Source organism: Nicotiana tabacum, chromosome 14, assembly GCF_000715075.1.
Source record: "Nicotiana tabacum cultivar K326 chromosome 14, ASM71507v2, whole genome shotgun sequence".
NCBI lineage: Eukaryota > Viridiplantae > Streptophyta > Magnoliopsida > Solanales > Solanaceae > Nicotiana > Nicotiana tabacum.
Genome location: NC_134093.1, coordinates 20,864,100 through 20,884,181, shown reverse-complemented (window position 1 = coordinate 20,884,181; position 20,082 = coordinate 20,864,100). Strand labels below are relative to the sequence as shown.

The 20,082-nt window shown below is 39.2% G+C and overlaps 1 non-coding gene across 1 annotated transcript; it reads right to left on the bottom strand.

Annotated features, from left to right (window-relative positions):
• Positions 1 to 11,241: 11,241 nt before the first annotated feature.
• Positions 11,242 to 11,348, bottom strand: LOC142169286 (small nucleolar RNA R71). The gene has a single exon (XR_012698994.1). It is a non-coding gene; the product is annotated as a small nucleolar RNA R71 (small nucleolar RNA).
• Between the last annotated feature and the right edge of the window lie 8,734 nt (positions 11,349 to 20,082).

The following is a 20,082-nucleotide window of genomic DNA, read 5'->3' as shown; positions in this document are numbered from 1 at the left end:
AGACCACATCATAGGAGAAGACTATGAGCTATGAGACATTGTCATAGATGGTCCATTGGCTACCATGAAGATAAATGCCGAAGGAGAAGAGGTGCCAAAAACAAGAGCTGACTGCACTGCTGATGACTTGAGGAAATGGGAGAAGAATGCTAAAGCCAAGAAAAGGCTTGTTTGTGGACTCGGTCCAGATGAGTACAACAGAATTCAAAGTTGTACTACTGCTAAGGAAATTTGGGACACTTTGCAAGTGGCTCATGAAGGAACACCTCAGGTGAAGAGGACAAGAGGAACGTTACTATATTCTCAATATGAGAATTTTGGTATGAAGGAAGGAGAAACCATCCAAGAGATATAGACAAGGTTCACCATACTAACAAATGAACTTAACTCTCATGGAAGGTTATTCTTAAAGAAGACAAAGTTGAGAAGATTTTGACAAGGGTTCTGCCAATCTCATGGGAGAGAAAAATCACTGTTATTCAGGAATCAAAAAATATTGTCACTCTTAGGTTGGATGAGCTAATTGGAAATCTCACTGCTTATGAACTTAGAAGGCAAACCATGAAGATGGATGTACCCAAGAAGGAAAGGAGCCTGACACTCAGAATCACTGAATGTTCTGATCTAAAGGAAGATGAAATGGCTATGATCACAAAGGACTTCAAGAAGTACCTGATGAGAGAAAAGGGTTCTTCGAGAAGTGAAGGCTACAGCAAACCAAGGGTTACTGAAAAACAGACCAATGAGGGCTGCTACAAGTGTGGGAAAACTGATCACCACATCAAAAACTGCCTTCAATGGGAAATTGAATGGAAGAAGGAAAGAGTTGAACGAAGAAACAGAAAGAAGAAACAGGTTCATCCCAAGAAGAACAAAGGATCAACAAAAGCTATGGTTGGTGCTTGGGGAGAAAGCTCAGATGAGGATTCAGATGATGAAGATAAGGATGAACAAGCAGTTATGGCAATTGGAGAATCCGATGAGGAATCTGAAGTAAGTATAATCCATCTAAAAGACAAGATTAAGTTTTTGTCTAAAGAAAGGCTATCTGAGTTACTTCTAAATTTCATTGATGAATCTGAGGATATAAACAATGAAAAGAAACAGTTGTCTAAGGAATGTGTGATTTTAAAAGCAAAGTGTAAGAACCTGGAACTTAGAGTTAGTGAGACTGTAAGTGAAAATACTGCACTAAAGAACCAGGTTCATGCATTTGAATCAAATGTCCTAGAACTTAGATCTGAAAACCTAAAACTGAAATTAGGAACAAGTAAGAAGACAGCTGATTGCACACAACTCACTCTAGAAGAAAATGTTGGTAAACTAAAAGATGAGTTGTATAAGAAGGATGAGCAGGTAATAATTTTGACAAAGGATCTAGGCAAGGTCAAGCATGAACTAGACAGAACTTGTAAATGGAATATGTCCTCCGATGCACTTTCATGGCTACAGGAACATCATAGTAGCAATGTAAAAGGACTTGCCTTTGGGAATCTGCCACCTAAATGGAATCCCAAAAGTAAGTACCTTACACTTCCTGAGAACAAGATTTGTACTCACTGTGGTAAGATTGGTCACTATAAAAGTGAATGCACTGCAAAATAAAAGGCTAGTCAAAAGAATAAAAAGTTTGTTCAAGGGAAAATGGGCTCCCAAGTTGGGCTAAAAAGAATTTGATTCATCCTTTTGCCTATAGAAAGGGACCCAAACTAGTTTGGGTTCCTAAGACTAACCCCTGGTTTCCTTTTACAGGCCCAAGTGAAGGGGAGCAACCAAATATGGTACATGGATAGTGGCTGCTCAAAGCACATGACAGGAAGCAAGGAACAATTCCTTTCACTTGAAGACCTCAAAAGAGGTAATGTCTCCTTTGGAAATGAGAAGAAAGGTGAGATCATTGGGGTTGGCAAGGTAGGTAAGACTGACTCTCACTCGATTGAGAATGTCTATTTAATAGACGGCCTAAAATACAGTCTAATTAGTGTATCACAACTGTGTGATAGAGGTAACTTGGTAGCATTCACCTCTAATAAATGCTTTGTGATTAATCTTATCACTGACAAGATTATTTTGCAGGGAAAAAGAGTGAACAATATATGTCAGAAAATGAATTCACTTGCTTAAGTGTGTTGGATAACGATCCCCTCCTTTGGCACAAGAGACTTGGACATGTAAGTCTGAGTCAACTTAACAAATTAGTCTCCAAGGACTTGGTGATAGGACTGCCAAACATCAAGTTCAAGAAAGATAAAGTTTGTGAGGCTTGTATAAGGGGGAAGCAGGTAAGATCCTCTTTTAAATGCAAGAAAGTGGTAAGTACCACCAGAATGATGGAACTGGTTCATATGTATCTTTGTGGTCCAATGAGAATATTAAGCAGAGGTGGTAAAAGATACGTGATGGTGCTTGTTGATGATTACTCTAAGTTTACTTGGACATTATTTTTAACATCTAAAGATGAATCATTTGACATGTTCACTTCTTTTGTTAGAAAAACTAAGAAACAACTAGGTAATCAACTTGCATCAATTAGGTCCGATCATGGCATTGAATTTGAAAATGTTAAATTTGCTGAATTTTGTGATGAGCATGGCATAGATCATAATTTTTCTGCTCCTAGGACTCCACAGCAAAATGGAGTAGTTGAAAGAAAGAATAGGACACTTGAAGATATGGCTAGGATTATGCTTCTTTCTAGTAAATTGCCCCATAGCTTCTGGGCAGAAACTGTAAATACTGCATGCTACATCATAAATAGGTGCATGACTAGACCTCTTGTTGAGAAAACTCCCTACGAGTTACTTAAAGGGATAAAACCAAATATATCTCATCTTAGGACATTTGGATGCAAGTGCTTTGTGCACAACAATGGTAAAGACTCCCTAGGCAAAGTGATGAGGGAGTATTCTTGGGATATTCTTCACATAGTAAAGCTTATAAGGTCTATAACAAAAGAACTATGTGTGTAGAAGAAAGTGTTCATGTGGTTTTTGATAAAACTAACATTCTTTATGAGAGACAGGAACATGATGATGAAGCAATTGGGCTGGTGAGAAACTTAAATGAAATCACAGCCCAGACTAAAGCAGCATTGGAAGAAGGAACATGTGATGGAATGGGTCCTTCTACCTAGGGCAACCTGACAGGGGGAATAGAACAAAGAGGAAATGATCCCCAAACCTCAATGGAACCTGTCCATGAACTTGCTACACAACAACAAAACACTGAAGGAATATCAAGGGGAAATCGGTTGGTTGTGAAACCTTACAAGTATCAAAGTTCTTATCCCATTGAGAACATAATTACTGATCCAACCTCTGGAATCAAAACCAGATCTTCATTAAAGAATCTTTGTGCTTTTGATGCTTTCTTATCTCTTATTGAACCTAAAAATATTGTTGAGGCTTTGCAGGATGCAGACTGTGTAAATGCAATGCAGGATGAACTCAACCAATTTGAAAGGAGTCAAGTTTGGTATCTGGTTCCAAGACCATTGGACAGATCAGTAATTGGCACAAAATGGGTCTTCAGAAACAAACTTGATGAAGATGGAACTGTTACAAGGAACAAGGCAAGATTGGTGGTTCAAGGATATAGCTAGGAGGAGGGAATAGACTATGATCTATGATGAAACCTTTGCTCCAGTTGCAAGGTTGGAAGCAATAAGACTCTTTATAGCCTTTGCTGCTTACATGGAATTCACCCTCTACCAGATGGATGTCAAGAGTGCCTTCCTCAATGGCTATCTAAAAGAAGAAGTGTTTGTCAAGCAACTTATGGGGTTTGAAAGCAAGGAGAGTCCTGATCATGTGTACAAACTTGACAAAGCACTTTATGGGCTCAAGCAGGCGCCAAGATCATGGTATGAAAGATTATCAAAATATTTGCTTGAGCATGACTACAAGAGAGGTAAAATTGACAATACTTTATTCTTGAAAGAAAAAGGTAAAAATCTCTTGATAGTTCAGATATATGTTGATGATATAATCTTTGGAGCAACTACTGATAAGTTAAGTAAAGAATTTGCTAAACTAATGGGGAGTGAATTTTAAATGAGCATGATGGGTGAGCTTAATTTCTTTTTAGGCTTACAAATTAAACAAAATCCAAATGGAACTATGATCCATCAGCAGAAGTATGTAAAAGAGTTGCTTAAAAGTTTTAAAATTGAAGATTCCAAAGAAATTGACACTCTTATTACAACAACTACAAAGTTGGATATAGATGAGCCTCGTTCATATGTCGATCAGAAGTTGTATAGGGGAATGATTGGCTCATTGTTGTATCTCACTGCTAGTAGACCTGACATTGTCTTCAGTGTAGGCCTTTGTGCAAGATTTCAGGCAAATCCAAAGGAGTCTCACTTGACTGCTGTCAAGAGAATTTTGAGATATCTAAAAGGCACCATTGATCTTTGTCTTTGGTATCCAAAAGGTAGTAATTTCAATCTTGTGGGATATGCTGATGCTGATTATGCAGGTTTTCTTGTGGATAGAAAGAGCACCTCAGGTATGGCACACTTTCTTGGCTCATGTCGTGTCTTGGGCCACCAAAAGGCAAAATTCAGTGGCCTTATCTACTACTGAAGTTGAGTATGTTGTTGTTGCTTCATGTTGTGCTCAATTGTTATGGATCAAAAATCAATTAATGGACTTTGGAATTGATGTTAGTTGTATCCCTATTTTTGGTGATACCACTAGTGCAATTAGTATGACCAAGAACCTGGTTCATCATAAGAGAACTAAGCACATAGATGTTAGGCATCACTTTTGAGGGATAACTATGAAAAAGAGTTGATCACTGTGGAATTTTGTGCTACTGACAAGCAAATAGCTGACATCTTCACAAAAGCCCTAAGTAAAGATCACTTTGAAAGGAACATGTTAGAATTAGGGATGATTAAGATCACCTAAAAGGATTAGTTCAGAATTCACAATGAAAAAAAAATGAAAAAAAAATGATTTTTTTTTGTTGGTTTTGGTTAGAAAAATTGAAAATGTGTATATAATAAGATTAACTTTTGCTCAGGCTCATACTTTCAATAGTATACTCTTGTGCTATGTGTTAAAATGACTCATTAATCTCTAATGATATTTTCTATATTTTGGCAAATTTAGACTTACAAAAGAGAAATATCAGTGAAAATCCTGGTTCATCAAGATAATATAATATGTTTTCTACACTCTGCATAATTTGAAATAATAATATTTGGATCATGAGCAGAGTCTTAATTAATTCCAAACTCCTTTTGGACTTATCCGTTACAAGAGAACAGTTCTATTCAAAAGAGTCCCAACCGAATTGAAGTACCTAGATTCTAAGGATATACTCCAAAGTCTTTTCAAAACTGAACTTCAGTTTGATTAGACTTCCACACCCACTATCATCCCTTCCACCACCTCAACCTCTAAGAAAAGAGTAAAGATGCTTGCTCGCAAGGTTGTTGCGGGGAGAGAACAAATTTGGAGAATAGGTCTGTACTAGTAGGGTCTAAAGCAGGTGTTGAAACTACAAAGTCTGGAGAAATTTGTGGTAAAAATGAAAAAGAAAAAGAAAAAGAGAGCGAAGGTGTTCGAAGTGCTGTGAAGGGAAAGGGTAAAAGAGTGGTTGATTCTTCACCCACTCCTGTGAGTTTAACCAAAGACACAGGTGCAATGGTTGTTTGGGGAGAAAAATCTGCTGGAGTAGAGGAGAGTGTAAAGAAAACAGGGGGAAGTGGGTCTGGCGAAGCCGCTGAGGGGTTGGTTCAACTTGGAAAAAATATAGATGAACATGTTTCATCTGAACAAGAAACCCTCGCAGACCTACTGAAGAGAGTGACTGAAAGTTGTAATCCAAAGAAGAAAGGGAGGTTGGTACAAGCAAGGATCATTTTGGGGCAAATACGCTGCCTGCTTGTGACTATGAAGTCCATGTCACTCCTAAAGAACCCGGTTCATCTAAGAAGGTACCAGTGAATAGCAAGGTGCGAGCCTTGGTGCAAGAAAGTGGGGCTAAGGATGCTGAGATTTAGAGGCTGAAGAAAAGGTTGGCTGAGGTAGAGTCTTAGAGAGATGCTCTCAGAACTGAACTAGCAAAGGAAAACGAGAAGAATGATGGAATTCTTCAAGACATGCTGAAACTTCTCCAAGCCAAAAACCAAGCCCCCAGTTCTTCCAAGCCTTAAACTTCTAGCCCAGTGTAGACCTTTCAGTGACCCAGTTTGAGATGTTTTTTGTTTGCTCATGTTTCCAGTGTTTTTATTTCTTTTTATGCTTTGTGGAAGAATCGTATCAATCATCAATGAAATTCATTATTTTTGCTCTAACTGTTTGTTTATATTTCTTTGATGGTTAAAATTCTTAGCTTGATCTATGATGATTAATCCATGATTGCATTTGAAGTAGCCCCAGTGGCCATGGGTAAGTTTAAAAATCTGGTTATCTCATATTTTTTATGCAACTTTTCGATGACGCCAAAAGGGGAAAAAGGTTGTGCTTTACACTTTGAACAGTGATGTTTATAACATAATGAACCTGGTCCTTGATGATAAGTGATAAAAAGGAAAAATGTTTCTAACATTGTATTGATGTTGAGCTAAGTTGAAACAGGGCCTAAGCTTATGGAAGCACAGAGTTTGTCATCATCAAAAAAGGGGGAATTTGTTGGCCCAAGTAAAGGATAGTTTTGAAGATTGACAAAAGAACTCAGGAATGAACCAGGTCCATCACTGGTAGGCATAGACACGGGCAGATTCAAAGCACGTGAGATGCACATGCAGGAGATAAACAAAATCTGGCATAATAATAGATATCTCCTGATCGAAAAAATTGCATAATTGATAAAGAGAAGGACTCCTTACTCAACGAGAATATTATCCAAGATAAGAAAGGAGTTAGGAGTTGAGATTAACTAGAACTCTTCCACCAAGGAAGAGTAGCATTAAAACTCTAGTTGTTTTCTACTCTACTAACTCTATAAATCGCAGGAAGTTCTCATTCTACAGGTGACGCACAAAAGTAGAAGTTAAACGTGAATTGAGAGCAAAATAGCAAGGCATTTTGCAAGCAGTTCGTGTGTGATTTAAGTGTGTGAACCTGAAGCTACATGAACCAGATAGAACAACCAGATCCAAGTGTCTGTCTTTTACTCTAGTTCAATTGTAGTAGGTATTGTACCTTTCAGCTTTATCTAGAGACAATTATAATAGGTACTCAGAGTATTCAAGTTAGAGTTAACTTGAAGTTGTCGCAATAGTTAGAGGTTGTGTGCCACAATGGGATTAGAGTTAATCCTAGGTTTACAAAAGTATTTTGTAAATGCAGTTTTTGGCTCAGTGATTTAGTGGAGAGTTTGGGAAAAATCCTATTGGGAAGTAGGTCGTAGTTTTCTATACCTTTTGAGCCAGGTGCTTTCTACGTAAAAATCCTTGTGTTCTTTAATTTCTGTATTTATTATTCCGCAACAGTAAGATAAGGAACACATAGAAGAACCAGGTCCTTCTATAATCCGTGCACGCGAAAAATTAGATACCACACAAATCACCCCCCTCTTGTGTGGTATTGAAATTAAAACATCAATGCGAGGCTTAGTTATGTAATACTTATGCCCCCAAGTACTCGATTGTGCGTCCTAAACAAACCTAACGCTCAACCCTCGGGGCTTGCCCAACAATTCTTATATAAATCATATGTCGTATTCCTTAAAATTCTTTAACAAATAAATGCTTAAAGTTCTATTAATCTATAGGAATATAAAGATTGAAAGTAACTCAAATGACAAGCCATAGTATTGCATATTTACTTGAGAATATTGCGAATTTTCATATTACTTGCTAGATCTTCATGTGTTAATTCTATGTTTTCAAAATTATAGGACCTATATTATTTTGCTATTTAAAAGTAAATTTATATTTGCTCATGAAAGGGCAATATTGTCACGACCCCAATTTTTCTTCATAGGATGTCGTGATGACACCTAATCTCTAAGACTAGGTAAGCCTAACAACAGAATATAAAACTAAAACTCAAATCTCAACATATAAAATAAATCAAATCGCGATTAAAAATAGTTACAATTCCCAAAATCCGGTAGAAATAAGTCACAAACTTCTAAGAAAAATGCTAAGTGTCTCTATACATCAGAGTCTAAAGAGAATAAGGAAAAATAACATAATAAGGATAGAGGGGGACTCTGAGGTCTGCGGACTCTGGCAGATGTACCTTGAAGTCTCCACGTACAGGCTATCTCACTGGTATCTATTGATAAGAAGTACCTATATCTGCACAAAAAGATGTGTAGAAGAGTAGCATGAGTACACCACAACGGTACCCAATATGTGACAAGCCTAACCTCGGTAGAGTAGTGACGAGGTCAGGTTAGGGCCCGATTGGAATAAAAGAAACAAGGCAAAAGATATAATTATATAATGAAATGACTGAGAATATAACAATGAGAAATTACATAAAGGTAAGTACACAGCAAATAGAGATAAACAACAGAGGCACTCCTGAGGGTACCGCATCTGTAAGGCACCGTAGAATTTCGTAAAGGAATTTAAGGTTTTGTGGTGCCGCATCTGTAATCACCGCAGATCCAGACATGCGACATCAGCTTTGGGGGCCAAATTGTGCGGTCGATATGTGGACCGTATATCTATTCTACGGTCGCATATGCAACCACATACCCTGTTCCGGAGCTTCATTTTTGGGTTTTTATAACCCGATCCTACTTCGTTAAATAGACGATTTGTACCATCATTTGAGCAAAAGTTTGATATTTTGAGGGTTAGAGAGTGCCCTAGAGTGGGAGAGAGTTCTTCAACAATTTGTTCTTCAATTCTTGCTCGAATCTTGGATGATTAACAAGGAAAACTCACTAGGTCTGCATCCTAGAGGTAAGATTCTACACCCTAACCCTTCATTACGAAAGTTAACTAGAAATACGTAATTAGTAAGATGATTCTTGGGTATGTGAGTTGGTTATTTTGCATGCATGTGTTATCAAGGGGTGTAGGAGGATTGTTGAGCTAAGAATGGGTTGTGTGATGATAGAATCCTCCATAAAAGGACCTTGAAACCTTACTGCACACCTAGTGTTTGATAAAATACTCAAATGAGCTAGAACCATGATTATTTATGGTAGGCTATAATCCCGTATTTTAGTCGCTTATTGCACTCTAATTTACTGCACTTTACTTATGTTGAGCTTTAATTAAGCGTGTTTTGCACTTATTGTGTATTTTATACCCTGTAGGAGTGATTTCGAGTTATGTAAATATTGTGGCATAAATTCATGCTATTTTTGAGCTTTGAAGTCTGAGTAAAAGCCCAAGGGTAAGTTAAGATCGTGTTCGGGGATCAACGGATGATAGTGGAAATCGAGCAGGCATATTGCACAGTATCCGTAAAATGCACATAACTCTTCGCTCAAAACTCAGTTTTGGATCCACAATATATAGTTAGAAAGCTATTTCAAAGGACTAAAACTTTCATGTTTTATGTTTTCCCAAATTCCCAACATACCACCCAGGTGCGTGACCATGTGCGCGATCGCGCACCTGGGCGCACACTTGGGGCAAAACAATGCTCAAAGTGCGCGACCCCAAGTGCGCGACCGCGCATGTTCTATCCGGGAAAAGTCCTATTTTCCTAAAAAGAGTAGTTTCGTCCGGGATTGATTTTGGGGGCGGATAAAACACCCCAAAACACCATTTTAGTGGGACTTTTGACATACCTTAGACCTAGGGAGGCCAAGGAGGAGTTTGAAGAACACAAGCACAAGGATTTCATCATTCCTTCCTCACTCAAGATCCGGGTTTGGATTATATTTATGTTTTCCTCTACTTTTATTTTATTTGTGAAGATCTTCTCCATGTCTATGGAGTAGAACCTTTTGGGTTTTGATGGATTTGGTGTATTGATGGTTGTTTGTGCATTATAACTCTATTTTTATGTATTTGAATCGTTTTTGGATGATTTATGTCGTATCTATATTCACTTGTTCTTGTAATTGAAAGAGGCATAACTTGTGATATATTTTCACTATATTGTTGATTGAGTTCATAGATTCTTCTAAATAATCGAAAGAGGCTAGTTGAATCATTGATTAAACCTAGTTAGGAGGATAACCGAAAGAGGTTTTCCTAAAAACCAATCCATTACGAATTCTTGCATATCTTTACCGAGCTTAAATTGGTTCATATAGTGAGGTTGGAACTTAATCGAGAGAAGAGTTTCTACTAAATATTTGTACTACTAATTAAGTTTTGTTGTGATTGTCATTAGTCAATAGCTTTAGATTCTTAGTTAGTTTAACTTCTTAATTGTATAAATCTCAATTCTTGATCCTCCTGGATAGCAATCTAGCTACGAAATACGATAATACTATTTAAATCTAATCCTTGTGGACACGATAATTATACTATACTATCTTTGACAAGCGAGTACAATTTAAGTGTGTGTTTTGCGCTCGTCAAATTTTGGCGCCGTTGCCGGGGATTGGCAATTAATAGTATTAGAAATAGTTTGTAGTGCTAATTCAAGAATTTATTTGTATTTTTATTTTTGTTCTTCACGGGTTTCTCCTCCGTGTGTAGGCAACATGTTAAGTCTGTGGTGTATGACAGGATCTTCTTGTAGAGAAGTAATACCCTACAAACTGAAATTGGGAAAACACATGCGGTAGCTGAGGAAGGAGAAAGAGTTTACCGTAAGGTTCTTGGGACAACCTTCAACCCAAGAACACATGGATAATAACGAGGCAACTGCAAGGATAGCTGCTAAGGCAGCCCATAGAGCTGTTGAGGAAACCGTCGAAGACAATAGGGGTCGAAGATTTAATCTAAATCGACCCTTGATTGAAGACCCGTTCGAGAATGTGCTACCAAGGCCTGGTAGATCATTGGGTGACTATTCCAGACTAGTCTACAATCAAGGATTGTCAAGTGTTAGACCACCTCCAATTGCAGCCAATAATTTTGAGTTGAAGCAAGGTTTGCTTCAAACCATTCAAAGCAGCTGCGTTTTCAGAAGAAAGATGAACGAAGATCCAAACACGCATCTGATGGACTTCGAGGAGATTATGATTACTTTTCAATATAATGGGGTGTCACAAGATGCACTGTATTTAAGGTCATTCCCCTTTTCACTTAAAGATGATGCAAAGCAGTGGCTTCGAAGCTTGCCAAATGGATCAATTAGAACATGGGAGGAAATGACTAGAAAATTTCTTGATAAATATTTCTCCTTAGCCAAGACGGGCAAGTTTAGAAGAGAAATCCATAACTTCTGCCAGAAAGAGAATGAAACTGTTTTTGAAGCATGAGAGAGGTTTAAGGAGATAGTTAGAAGGTGTCAACATAGCGGAATTGAACTCTAGATATAACTCCAGGATTTTTGGGATGGATTGACACCGGCCTCGCGTAGAACTTGAGCAATGCAGTTGGAGGCCCTTTTATGAAGAAGACTCCAGAGGAGATAGTTACAATTCTTGACGAATTATCCGAAGATTCTAATCAGTGGACCTCTGAGAGTATGGAAAGAATAAAATCAATTGGTGTTCACCAATTTGATGCTACTACATCTGCGCAAGTACAACTTGATGCTATGGCTAAAGAAATACGGAAGCTAACTATAGATTCGATGCAAAATGTACACCACGCAACTTGTGATATATGTGGAAGAGGACACCCCACCCATGAGTGTCAAGCCTCAACTGAGGAAGTGAATGATGTAGGAAACTATAATGCAATGGGTCAGAGGCACTCCGGCTTTTCATAGAGTTCACAAGGGGGTACTGTAAATGCATGGCAACAAAACAACCCTAGATTCCAAGAACAAGGAGCTACAAGTTTTCAAAATCATCAGAGACGACAGTATTACTCTCCACACTCGAATCAATCTAGCATGGAAGATCTTATGAAGACCTTCATTTTCAAGACAGATGAGAGGCTTGATGCCCATGATGCAGCTATCAAAGAATTGAGTACATCTTTTCGAAGACTGGAAAAACAGGTTGGGCACTTAGCTAATCTAATGTCGGAGAGAGCCCCAGGAACACTTCCCACTGATACTGAGAAAAATCCAAAAGAAACAGTGATGGTTGTAACTCTGAGAAGTGGTCAAGTGTTAAAAGATCCCACCCCGATCCAAAATGAGGTAAACTTTGAAAAAGAAAGTGAGAAGCAGTTGAAGGGTGATGTTGATAAAAAGAATAAAGGCCCGATGAAATCTGAGAAAAAAATGGAAGAAAAATCAAGAAGGGCGGAACATGATAAGAGCAAGCATATGTTTGTGCTGCCTTTTCCCCAAAAGCTAAGTCGAGAAAAGCTGGACAAGCAGTTTGAGAGATTTCTAGATGTGCTGAAACAGGTTCATGTAAACCTACCATTCATAGAAATGCTCTCACAAATGCCGGCTTATGCCAAGTTCTTGAAGGAGATTCTGACAAAGAAGAGGAAAATAGAAGAGACCTCGGTGGTCAAGCTCACAGAGCATTGCAGTGTAATATTGCAAAACAAACTACCACAAAAGTGTGGAGATCCAGGGAGTTTTACCATACCTTGCTCTTTAGGCACTACTAATTTTGATAAGTCTCTATATAATTCTGGTTCCTCAATTAATTTAATGCCTCTATCTATTTACAGGAAACTGGAGAAAGAGATTGGAGAGATAAGGTATGCACCAATATCTTTGCAACTGGCAGACCAAACGACTCTAATACCTGAGGGAATAGTTGAAGATGTCTTAGTTCGGGTAGATAAGTTTGTATTTTCTGTGGATTTCATAGTGGTTAAAATGGAAGAGAACAATGAGGCCCCCCTCATCCTAGGAAGACCATTCCTAGAAACGGGTAGAGCAATATTAGATATATATGAGAGAAAACCCATGCTTAGAGTGGGCGAGGAGACTATGATTTTTTAGATGGATGTAGAAACAGGGGTAAAAAGGGAGAAGCTAGATGCTAGTGTTGTGTGGAAAGTGAAGGGAGAGAGAGAGAAGACTGCGACGAGTAAAAAAGATAAGTGTGGGGTGTACCCCAAGAAGGCTGAGAAGAAGTTGTATGCGTGGATGTGTGCACTTGCTCGGGAGCGAAGAATGGAGCTCGACTTCGACTCAGACCCCGACTAGAGATTCAGGAAAGTTTCCTCTACCTTATGCATTTTAATTGTGTGTCATGGGGACATGCCACAACTTTAAGTGTGTATATTTGTATGTATGTTGTTTGTGTATTAATCTTAGTTTTGTATGTTAGTTTGTAGCAGTTTGATAGAAAAAAAATGAAAAAACCATAAAAATTTTAAATTTTTTGATTTTTCCCGACGATGAATATCATTCGACAGGTTTCTTGAGGGATTAAAGTCGAAGGAAAAAGGCAAAAAAAATTTCTTTTTTTAGGTAGTGTATAAATTCCCCCTTGATTTTTCTTTGTGCCGCGGTTCTTTTCCAAGGGTTTTGTTTGAACCAGGTGTAGTTAGTTTTTGGTTTTGTAGAATAGTAGGAAACTTTGTGCTATGATTTGAAATGAAAGCAATATCTTTTGACTCTATCATGCCTTGAGAATAATATGTGCTTTAGGTGTGACGCTTAGGCTCAGTTTTTGACTCTTGTATAAACACCTTAAATTGTATGATATTAACTTTGCTTAACTACTTTGATTAGAGTGTCTTGATGAGTCCGATCCTGAGTGAGTCTTGTGCCATGTGTGTGAGATTTTGCGTATTCTGTGCATTGCATTTGTTGTCTAGAACTTGCCCCGTATGTTTGCAAAGCGAAATAGTAGTTTCATTCAGTCTTGGAAGTGATATAGACATTTCTTCATTGAGCCAGTTATATATTGTACCTATCTAATTTTTATGTATCTTAGTTAACCCCTTTGAGCCTGGAATCTTGTTTCTTTGGCAACCACATTGCAAGCCTTACCCATTTGTTTGAATTGACCATCTATTCGAACCTTTTTACCTCTCGCGAGCATTTAAATTTCTTATGAACTTAAAGTGTGGGGTGTTGGTTTGGCTTTTGAGTGGACCTATTGAATTAAGGAGAAATGTGCATTTTTTGAAAAAGTAAGAGCCACTTGAACTGAAAAAAGAAAATAAAAAAAAAATATCATTGATAGTGGTAACTCTTAATGCATTTGTGCTTAAAGAAGTGGGGAGTTGACATATATTGATGTAAAGGTAGTGTTATGGATTGACATAAGTGTGGAGTTTTGAACGGTTAATTGTATGTATTAAAGTGCTTAGGGAGGTGTAGTCAATATCTTCAGACATATCCTACCCGTTTCGCAGCCTACATTACAACCAAATAAAGCCCTACTTGATCCTTGACTGAATGAGCTCAATTAGTAAAGTAGTACATTACGGGCAAGCTTATGGTACATCTTTTGTGGCACATGAATGTTGTTTATGAGAGAGCGAATTCTTCCTATCTTAAGTTCTTAATTGTTCTTAAACTTTATTGTGTGTGGAACTACTCTCCATTCTCGTATGAGGGCACTTGATTCATGAAAGAAGGGTAATGTCATTGACCTTTGTGTTAGATTAAGTGAGCAGGTTGTGAAAAATGTGTGGTGCTCTTGAGTCAAATCTTGAGGCGAGGATGTTACGGTATTGTGCATAATCTGTTTAATTATTCTTGGTGTGATGAGTTAGGAGAGTTGTTTAAAAAGCTCATGTCTATGTGAAGTGTAGTTTGATTGCTCGAGGACGAGCAATGGTTTAAGTGTGGGGTATTGATGGTAGGCTATAATCCCATATTTTAGTCGCTTATTGCACTCTAATTTACTGCACTTTACTTATGTTGAGCTTTAATTAGGCGTGTTTTGCACTTATTTTATATTTTATGCCTTGTAGGAGTGATTCCTAGCTATGTAAATGTTGTGCCATGAATTCATGCTATTTTGGAGCTTTGAGGTCTGAGTAAAAGCCCAAGGGTTAAGTTGGGATCATGTTCAGGGATCAACAGATGATAGTGGAATGAAATGAAAAATCGAGCAGGCATATTGCGCAATGTCTAGTAAAATGCACATAACATTTTGCTCGTAACTCCGTTTGGGATACACAATATATCGTTGGAAATTTATTTAAAAGGGCTACAAATTTCATGTTTTACATTTTCCCAAATTCCTAACTTACCACCCAGGTGCGTGACCACGTGCGCGATCGCGCACCTGGGCGCGCACTTGGGGCAGAACAATGCTCAAAGTGCGTGATCGCGCAGCTGGGTGCATACTTGGGGCAGAACAATGCTCAAAGTGCGTGACCAAGTGTGCGACCAAGTCCCCAGGTGCACGACCGCGCATGTTCTGTCCGGAAAAAGTCCTATTTCTCTAAGAAAAGGGTAGTTTCGTCCGGGATTGGTTTTGGGGGCAGATAAAACACCCCAAAACACCATTTTAGTGTGACTTTTGACATACCTTAGACCTAGGGAGGCCAAGGAGGAGTTTGAAGAATACAAGCACAAGGATTTCATCATTCCTTCCTCACTCAAGATCCGGGTTTGGATTGTATTTATGTTTTCCTCTACTTTTATTTCATTTGTGAAGAACTTCTCCATGTCTATGGAGTAGAACCTTTTGGGTTTTGATGGATTTGGTGTATTGATGGTTGTTTGTGGATTATAACTCTATTTTTTATGTATTTGAATCATTTTTTGGAAGATTTAATTGTTGTATCTATATTCACTTGTTCTTGTAATCGAAAGAGGCTTAACTTGTGATATATTTGCATTATATTGTTGGTTGAGTTCATAGATTCTTCTAAATAATCGAAAGAGGCTAGTTGAATCATTGATTAAACCTAGTTAGGAGAATAATCGAAAGAGATTTTTCTAAAGGCTAATCCACTAGGCATTCTTGCATATCTTTACCGAGCTTAAATTGGTTCATATTGTGATGTTGAAACTTAATCGAGAGAGGAGTTTCTACTAAACATTTGTACTAATAATTAAGTGAATTCGAGAGACTCACTTGAACATTAAAAGTGAATTATCTAGAGTTAGATCCTGAATTTGAGATTCTAAAATAAATCGGTGACTTGATAATTTCCTTCCTTACCTTTGTTGTGATTGTCATTAGTCAATAACTTTATATTCTTAGTTAGTTTAAATTCTTAATTGCATAAATCTGAACTGTTGATCCTCCTGGATAGCAATCTAGCTACGAACGACGATAATACTATTTAAATTCAATCCATGTGGACACAATAATTATACTATACTATTTTTGACTAGCGAGCACAATTCAAGTGTGTGTTTTGCGCTCGTCAATCATCTTCCTAATTTTGATTCAATTTGTTACATTTATAAAATAGATTGAAGTTACTAAGATTTCAGAAATATTTTAGAGTTTAAGAAAGCTCAATTGAGGTATGTTGGCTAAACTCTTCTTTAAGAATTGGAATCCCCAATATCCTTGCAAGTTCCAAGATATTTATTACAACGACTATTCCGAATAAGTTTTGTGATAAAGATATATGTTCAATTCATGTTACAAATGCTCTTATAATATTGTATTATCAATTGAGGATGTGTTCCAAACTATGGATTGTGTATCTACATGTTATGATTCCAAGTCGTGATTTATGTGGAAATTATTATGCCAAATTGTGTAGAGATTGTGATTGGATTACACCTCCACTCGCATACATTGGGGTGAGGCGGCAATGCCGCTTTGTGTATGATTTTGGTATTGTTGTTGCACCACCACCCATATATATATATTGGGGTGAGGCGGCATGGCCGCTTTGTGTAGGTATTGGTATCGTTGATGTATTTTCACCAGCATATATTGGGGTGAGGCGGCATGGCCGCTTTGTGTAGGTTTTTGGTGTTGTGATTATACCTCCACCCGCAAACATTGGGGTGAGGCAGCAGGGCCGCTTGAGTAGAGTTTTGGTATTGTGCTTACACCTCCACCTGCATACATTGGGGTGAGGCGGAGGGGCCGCTTTGTATGAAAATGGTTACAGGGGATCTCATCTTAAATTCTATAAATGTTAGTGGCATCTCTTGATAAGCTTTCTTTGGTTTAAACGGCTATGTGTGCTATTCTATTGTCGCCCTGGTTCATCATATTCATATTGTATTTCCGAATTCTTAAATTGGTGTTTGGTTTTCATACTAGTACTATTCGACATGTACAAACATCCATTTTTTCCGGGGGCACTACATCTTTAATGGATGCAGGTGGTTCCACAGCGGAGGATATTGACCAGTGATAGCGGTGCTCATTCTTCCCAGCTGACTTGGTGAGCCCCATCTCATTCCGGGGTTGTGCATTTTTTTTTGTTTCGTATGTTTTATCATGTTTTGAGGTATAGCCGAAGCCTTGTTTCCGGCACTATCATTGTACTCTTTGGTATATTTAGAGGCTCTGTAGACTTAGTGTGGGTTGTATATGGGTGTTGGGAATGATAAACAAGTTGTGTTGTGATTAAATCACTTGTTCCACTTTGAACCATGAAGGGGTGTATGTGTGTGTTTTGAGACTTATTAAATGAAGTAACTAATGGTAATGGATTGGTATTGTAGACATGATCACCTTATTATCTAATTAACAAAAATATGTATTCTCTTTATTCATGGATGAGTTTGGGTAGAAGGAAATCTAATAGGCTTGCTTGGCCGGGTTCACTCGGTTGAGCGCCGGTCGCGCTCCCCGAGTTTGGGGCGTGACAAACTTAGTATCAAAGCCTAAGGTTTTAAAGTGTCCTAGGATGTCTCGGAGCCGTGTCTAGTAGAGTCCTTCTTATCGGTGTGTTGTCGACCACATCTATAATTAGGATGCTACTTGGGCATTTAGGAATAATACCCTTCTTTCATGTTCTGGATCGTGCGATAAAACTGATTGTAAGATTGTTCCTCCTTTAACTCGTGCGTTGCTCTAATTTTCAGTACATTACACCTAAGAAGAAGGCAAGAACTGGCCAAAGAGCCAATGTCACCCCGGGAGTGGCAGTTGATTCTATATTTGATGATGCGGGTGAGCACCCGAGGGGTGAGGATATTCCCCCAGTTACTATGTTGCCTGATTCTACCACAACTGATCAGACCGTACATGTCCCTACACCTACTGAAGGTACAACGGTTCCTCCAACTAATATTCCAGTTCCACCTCTAGCTCCAACTTCTGATTCTGGTATTTCTGATGTTGATCTTAGGGTAGCCATACAGATGTTGGTACAGATAGTGGTTTCTCAGGCCCAGAGATCGAGTGTTGGGCCTACCTCTTCCAGTCATCCAGGGGAATATGCTAGTTCCAGGGTGAACAAGTTTCTTCAGTTAGATCCTTCAGTGTTTACGATTACTAATCCCGAGGAAGACCCCAAGACTTCATTGATGAGATGCACAAGACTCTCCGAGTTATGCATGCTACAGAGACGGAGGGAGTGGAGTTGGCCTCCTACCGCCTGAAAGGGGTGGCCTATTCTTGGTTTGAGTTGTAGCAGGAATCCCGTGAGGAGGGGAGCCCTCCGGCAAGGTGGGGTGAGTTCACAGATGCCTTTATGGATCATTTCTTGCCTGCCGAAACTAAGGCAGCCTGTGTCGCTGAGTTTGAAAGCGTGAAGCAGGGTAGTATGAATGTGTGGGAGTACCATATGGAGTTTGCGCGCCTGTCCAAGTATGCTATTCACATGTTGCCCACTATGGAGGCTAGAGTGCGCCGGTTTGTACAGGGACTTAGCCCCTTGGTTATTAATGATACCGCTACAGCTGCCTTAAATTCCGATATGATCTATGGTAATATGGTGGCATTTGCTCAAGCCACAGAGACCCGCAAATTGAAGAATAGAATGGAGCGTCAGAGTAGCAGCAAGGCCCAGTCCGCGGGCAACTTTGGTGGTTCTTCCGGTGGTGGTGGTAGGTCGACATTCAGGGGGGGATCATCAGGACCATCCCAATCATTCGCTCAGTCTTTGATGAGTACACAGTCGTCTGGACCCAGTCAGGGCAACTGGGGACCCCCACCAGCAGGGTCGTCCCGACGGAAGGTTTTAGCAGCGGATGCTCCCATGCCCTAAGTGTGGGAGGATGCACTTTAAGGCCTGCTTCATGGACCTGCCTATATGCTATGGGTGCGGTGTAAGGGGTCGCATTCAGAGGGATTGCCGCTCGTCCCGCCGAAATATGGGAAGGGGTGCGGCTCAGCCAGCTAATTATGCAGCTACTACATCCACAACACCTCCAGCTCGAGGCACCCCAGCACCCACAGGGCATGGTGCAGTTAGGGGTGGTGCACAGAATTCGGGAGGACCCAGTAGAATTTATGCTATGCGGAGGCATCGGGGTTCAGAGGCTTCTCCAGATGTTGTCACAGGTATATTGCTTGTCCAATCCCATGATGTATATGCTCTTATTGATCCCGATTCCACTTTGTCATATGTCACTCCTTGTGTTGCTATGGAATTTGGGATAGAACCAGAACAACTTCATGAGTCGTTCACTATATCTACTCCGGTTGGTGAGTCTATTTTGGCCGCACGGGTTTATAGGGATTGTGTTGTCACGTTACGTGGTCGGGACACCATGGCCAATCTTATTGAATTGGGAAATGGTCGATTTGATGTGATAATGAGGATGGATTGGATTTATTCTTGTTTTGCCAAGCTTGATTGCCGAACCAAGACTATTAGGTTAGAATTTCCAAATGAGCCAGTTATTGAGTGGGAGGGTGATGATTAGTGCCGAAGGGTAGGTTTATTTCTTACCTTAAGGCCACGAAAATGATCAGCAAGGGGTGTATTTACCATTTGGTCCGGTTACGGATATCGATGCTGAGACACCTACACTTGAGTCTGTGCCTATTGTGAATGAATTTCTGGGAGTCTTTCCGGATGAACTCCCTGGGATTCCACCAGATAGGGAGATTGATTTTGGGATTGATGTGATGCTAGACACGCATCCTATATCTATTCCACCCTAAAGAATGGCACATGCAGAATTGAAGGAGCTAAAGGAACAATTGAGAGACTTGCTAGAAAAGGGTTTCATCCAGCCGAGTGTGTCACCTTGGGGCACACCAGTTATCTTTGTAAGGAATAAAGATGGGTCACTAAGAATGTGTATCGACTATTGACATCTTAACAAGGTCACAATCAAGAAT